We start from the raw sequence: 6,574 nt of genomic DNA, 5'->3' as shown, positions 1-6,574 counted from the left end.
TTAATGCTTGGCAAGTGGGAAAACAGTATGAAAAATCTTTTTCAATTATCCTTCCATTTTCCAATACATTCACAGAAGCCATTAAGGGAAATCAAGTTGACCCTTTCTACAATTCTTGTCTTTGTAGTTCATAGGCAAAGAGCAGTGTTAGAATATACGAATAAGACTTGTTTATAAATGAAAACATTCTGATTGCTCACAGCTGTTTCAAGACATATCATCTTTTATTACTTAGGATGGTAAAGGAAATCTTTATTTTCAAATGCGGCATGAAAACCAACTTTAAATGTATTTTTCCTCATCTCTTGATTCATGATGTCATTCAAAACATAAGATATTGTGACGAGTTGAAATTCAAGGCATTAAAAATGTTCTAGAGGACTAGGCAGTGGCTGCATAAGAGGACACTCTGTTCTAGTCAGTGTATCCTGAGTTCCATTCCCAAAGACCTCTACCTACTATTAAAGAGTTGATGGCATTCATGGATTTTGCCATTTTTTTAGGTCAACTAATACATTTCATTTTGAAGCCAGGACTATTTTGCCAGTTTCACCTTAAGAATCAGAGGAATTTTTAACCTTTTAAAAGCCACTTTGGGTATGGATTTTAAACACATTTCCTTGCCAATGTACTGTGAAATTCTGCAGTCTTGGGCCACTGAGACAAACTTAACTTCTTTAAAATTTAGGGGCTTCCCTGGTGGCGCAGTGGTTGAGAGTCCACCTGCCGATGCAGGGGTACGCGGGTTCGTGCCGCGGTCCTGGAGGATCCCACATGCCCCGGAGCTGCTGGGCCCGTGAGCCATGGCCGCTGAGCCTGCACGTCCAAAATTTAAAATCCTCCAATACTGGACTAAGTGTAATCTTTAATAACCTCTCCCTCAGACCACAAAGTGGAATGTTCTCATTTCAAAATTTTCCATTCTGAATGACAATATTTACCTAAATTAGATACTTAGGAGACAGCTTTACTTTCTCTTCTTTCAAGTTCTTTCCTTTAGCATTCTAGAATGAAAAGAAGCATTGGAATACTTTTAGCCACATTTGGATTATGGAGCATTTTGATAACATATCATGTGTACAACTGTCTGCAGAATTTTATGAATTGACAATAATAATTGAAGAGAGAGAAGGACTTGAGAGTAATATTTTCAGCAGTGTAATTATTTGTTCAGTCTCAAAGTAATATTCGTATATATAATGAATTATCCTATGACTATTGCTTGGTTATGAATTATTTTGCACAACATACATAGTTCCAGTTTAATATTAATTTAATGTTTATTAGAAAGATTCATAGTAAAGCTCTAAAAGGTACAAAGCTACTAGTAGCATTAACTGCGTTGGCATACAACAGAGTAAGCAGATTACAGCGTGAACGTGAATTGAGGCAAAAATACTTAGACAAGAAATGCCTAGAGTGTTAAAATTGTTTTAGTGTTTTCTGTGGAATCAGCAAGTTAAAATTATAATATGGTAAACTTCAATTTTAATTTTTTTCAACACATCAATAGCTTTGGGTACAGTGTTTAAGATTTTTATCACTCTAAGGAATTTTATTATTTTTTTCCTGGATAATTTTTCTCTGTATCTCTAATTTAGGTCCAGTTACCTCACCAGGAATTTGCCAACTTGGTTCTGCTCTCCTGTTCCTATTGTGATTGAAAAGAGGATTTTTTCGTGTATAGTCTTCCTAGACTTCTTCAGGTAAATCAAAGTTCTCCTTTCACATGCCTTCTTAAAAATCATAGTTTGTATTTACCTAAATGCAATAAATATTCTAAAGGGACACAAATTAAGAAAAATTTGCGTGATGTAATATTAAGAGAGAGAAAGAAACATCACAACATAGGTGAAATCAAGACATCTGCATAATAACAAAGATCCTAGATGTTAAAGAAGTGCTGACTTTTAACTTTTAAAAGAGGGAATAGCAATAATTTTATTTCAAATGAGAATATGCAAAATCATAATAACTACCTGTTTCATTGCAAAAATCACGAAGTTTGCAATAATGTAAACAAGCTATTTCCTTTGCAGGCTGGAAATAAAAGTAATAGAGTATGTAAGTGTGTGTATAGGTGAAAGTTGAAGATTGATTTCCCTTTTAAAGCAAAGAAGAAGTAATCAGGTTAATTAGAAAACAGGAAAGAGTCCTCTTACAGCCTAAGCAGGAAAGAAGCAGCTACCAACACTTTAACTTCTTCTAGTCTAGAAATGAAAATTTAGATATTTAGCAATATTTTCCAGATGGTTTAATAAGGACCTATTTGCTGATTACAAAATTGAATTTACAGTTTGGATCCACCGAATCTATTTTATAAGGTCAAAGATGCGTCTCATGTAGAATTCATTTGCACAAAAATTCTTCCATAAACTATTTTGCAAAGCTGCTGCTTCACTCTTGTGCTTCCATGTTCCTAATTTACTGATGTGCAGAAATCTAACATGAGATATATTTAAAGTATTACTTAGAAATGCATAAGAATTATCTATGTGGTGAGTTATGAATTGCTAAACGTGAACTAATTAATTCTTAATACCTTGACACTGTAATATACTGGGGAGATTGTACATATTGTTATTTTATCTAAAATATTTTTGTTAGAGAAGAAAGGACATTCATGTCAATATTTTCAGAATTGCTCAAAATCAAATTAGGGTTTGGGTTCTTTTTTTTCCTCTCTCTAAATTTCTCTCTCTCCAAATTTTAATTGACTGCATTGCAATTCTTCAGTGTTTTGTGTTTTTTGAAGAATGCCCCAAGCAGTAGCACTTTGGTACACTACTGATGGACAACTTCTAAAAATGAATCATTCTTTCACTAGTAGGAGGTGATGATTGATTAATTTGCAGTTGATCCTTAGACAACCCAGAAGAAATATTTTTCCTCTCCCTTTTGGTCTCTATAATTGAGCAAAACGTCAGTCTTTGAAGTTTTTAATGTCATTTTCAAAAAATAAGCAAATTAGTCAATGGATCTGAACAAGCATGAGGGGAAAAGCTGAAGATATTGCCTAAATTTACGTCTATGGGTTCTTTATAAAATTACTAATTCACTTATCTCCATTATTATGAAAACATGTCACACCAAGTTAATATTAAAAAATTACAATATGAAATTTTAAAGACCTTTCATCAATATGTCAACATTTTTAGATTAATGGGGAATTTAAAAATACACATAATAAACTACATTTTAAGTCATTGTGAATTTGTATTACAGGAAGTTAAGGGGTTTCCATTACCTGAATTTGATTACTACATTTTCCCCACTATTTTTATCTCAAGAAGATTGTCCTCATGTCAGTTCTTTTTTGTCATTATGATTATTTTAGCAGAGCGATTATTATTTAAGTATAGTATTTTTAATTTTAGTAGAGTGAAAACAAAGAGGGATGTTCAAAAATTGAATTGGAATTCCAGCCTATTCTCCTTCACAAAATTTATATTTCTCCATAAATATTATCAGTTAGGAATGTGAGCTGTGCAACAATCCAACAGCTTCTGAATCAAATAACATGAGGTTTGTTAGCTAGTGTCCTAATAAAGTATCAAGTGAAATAGACCTCAAAGAGGAAAAAAAAAGTGTAAAATGTTATGAAAATATTATTTTACTTGGAAATAATAATTTGTTTCATTGACATAACTTTTACTTCCAGCTATCCAAATAATGTGCTATGTATGTATAGTATATTTGATGAAAGTTTACTTCTTAATGGAAAATCAGGTAAACACATCAGAAATATGCAAATAAGGTCATGAATGTCACAGGGTATTGCAAATATAGAGACAGCCAAAATGGCAAAAAATGAGAAAATTTTAAAGTTATTAATTTATCAGTTGCTACACATGAAAATGCATGTAATAAAGATTCAAGTTCAGGAATTCAACCCTTGTTAGTGTAAAGAGGACTAAATGAGTACATGTTAGACATACACAAATTTCTATTGAAATGTATACATAATTAACTTTCATTCAGTTTTGTTTTCATTATAGTCACATTGAATTTGGGGGAATAATATCTTCATGTGAAGGTCTTTGGGATCTTAAGTCTTGCTGAAAGCACACCAATTACTATGTATGCAAGTTCAAAAATCTCACCCTTTCATCTTGATGTAAGAACTTGGTAGTAACTAACAGGACTGAATGGCTTTCCATACCAGTTTACGTATTCAAGTGATTTTCTTCAATTTGGACTATGTAGAGCTGGGAAGCTATTGGCTTCAAATTTCCATATAATGAAACACAAAAGATAATGGGCAGGGAGGTAGCAATAGCAGAAAATCGGCAGCATCAGCAAGCTGAATTGAGGTAGTTTCCCCATTATTCTGTGAAACTAGCTTCTTATTGATGGAGCTGCTTTCATATAGATTACTGTTGGATTGGCAAAACTAGCATAAATACTCATAAATCCACAGACTACATTTGTGTTTCTGAAGTTACCTTAAACATGTCTAAAAAGGATTCTTTCATTACCAAATGTATTCTATGTAACAGATAGGCTAACCACCTTTCAGGTGCTAATATTGCCATATGTGGTATGAGAAAACCTAATTACTATTAAAGCTTGTGGTTCTCCTGCAACTTAGAGAAAATCTGTAGACTTAAAAAATACTTATGTCAAATGACTAAAAAGGAATGGTGCATAAGATATTTTGAGGTGATATTAATTTAAGGTTATGATGTACTCTGGCCCAGCACAGAATTTTTTTCTTTTGTTATATATTTTTAAACTGTATGTGTAGATTACTGGCTATTCTCTAAACTACTCCTTCTAGTCTTAAGAAATTCATTTATAAGTGGCTGGTGCTTAATTTTTTTTTGAAAAAATAAAGAAAAAGAAATTGCCAAGATATCACATAATATAACAGAAATTACAATTTGGCAAATTCATTCTAACTTTGTCCTGGGAGGATCTCCATGCTTGGACACTGCTGGTAAAGATTCTTCAGTAATTGGAGATCTAGAAAGTTTCTTTAAAAGGACTTTTTCCCTCCCATTTTATCCATATATAGAAAAACAAAAAATTAGCAAAAAACTGTCTTATAGTACCATCTTTACAAAATGGATATTCTCCTTGCCATTATTCTTGCATTTTTAGCCAATTGAGTGAATTTAATATCCAACATCAAAACGAAGCATACAAGGGAGGAAAAAATATGATCCCCCCCTTCCCCAGTTCAATACTGAAATCTCTGACTGAAGCTGACTTATTTATAATAAGCCGTGTGACTGCAGTTGGCTTATAAATAAGCACATAGTAACCTATATATTAACCTGCTCGAAAGTACGTTATGCATCTTATTTCAGCCAACATAAACATGCCCATCCCATTTTTCTGGATTACTTTGCAAAAACTGTATAATTCTGTGCTTAGTTTAGGCAGGTTGATTTCTTTTGCATGGCTCATTTGGGCCATAGAGGATTAACAAGGTTTATATATTGAAAAAAGAAGGAAAGACGAGAAAAATGAAAAGAATAATTAATCATATAGTACATACATCAATACAGTATCTTCTAAATCTCAATCAGTTGTTTATTGGTTGGCAAACAAGTTTCACTTTTACAACAAATATTAGTAATGAGGTCATCCAACTTTGAGACCATACAAAATGGATCATAAATTTAAAAAAAATTATATGTGCTGCTAATTTACCTCTTGTATTCCTACATTACTTAAAATCCTGTCAAATAAATAAATTTTCCTGTTAATAAACAGAAGAGTTTTTTTAAAAATCACTTCAAAATAATTGATCTTTCAATTCTTTCTAAGAGGGAGTGAATTTCTTTTAAAAATTGGTAGTGCAGGTGCCCACTTGGGGAACAGACTGAGCATTCAGCACTTTCACACCCATGGGATACCATTTCTCACATGCAGAAGCCCCACTAGTTCTAATGACAGCTCTTTACTTCTAGAATCATAGCTACTCTCTTAGTGATGAACTGCTTGCCAAATATGTTTTGCATTACAACAGATGTGCACTGTAAACAGAAAAGTTCTTCCTGCTCTAATTGCAAAAATGTTCTTGGAAATATTCTGACTGAATAAAGATATATAGTGAGGGAAGGAAGTCTAATTTTATTGATTTTATTTTTTTTGTAAAAAATAATTTGTTTGCATTACTAGAAAATGATTCTTATAAAGTGATAGCTTCATTTATTTTATTTATTTATTTATTTTTTGCCATGTGAAATTTTAAAGAAAAAAAAGGCAAAAAAAAAAAAAAAAGAAAGAAAGAAAAAGAAAGAAAATGAAGAAAAAAAGAAGAAAGGAAGGAAACTTTGCTCTCTTACTGGTAGACAAACTTGCAAGACCAGCACGAAAGAAAAAGAAAATTTCTTTTTTTTCCACTACATTAACAGGACTCAAATTCTGGAGGAACAGAAAGCAGACTACATGTGCAATGCTAGTATCTGTACATTACATAGAATTGTTCAAATTTTTTTCTGCCATTAGTTTTATCATCAGTTAATACAGCAAATCATAAAATATGCATTTAGCATATAATTCTAGAATTCCCCTCCATTTCATTATCGATTTTGTTGTTTCATTTTGTACACCTCAGCTATTC

This window comes from Lipotes vexillifer, unplaced genomic scaffold (genome assembly GCF_000442215.2).
Source record: "Lipotes vexillifer unplaced genomic scaffold, Lipotes_vexillifer_v1.1 scaffold462, whole genome shotgun sequence".
NCBI lineage: Eukaryota > Metazoa > Chordata > Mammalia > Artiodactyla > Lipotidae > Lipotes > Lipotes vexillifer.
Note: the sequence above shows the minus strand (reverse complement) of the source record.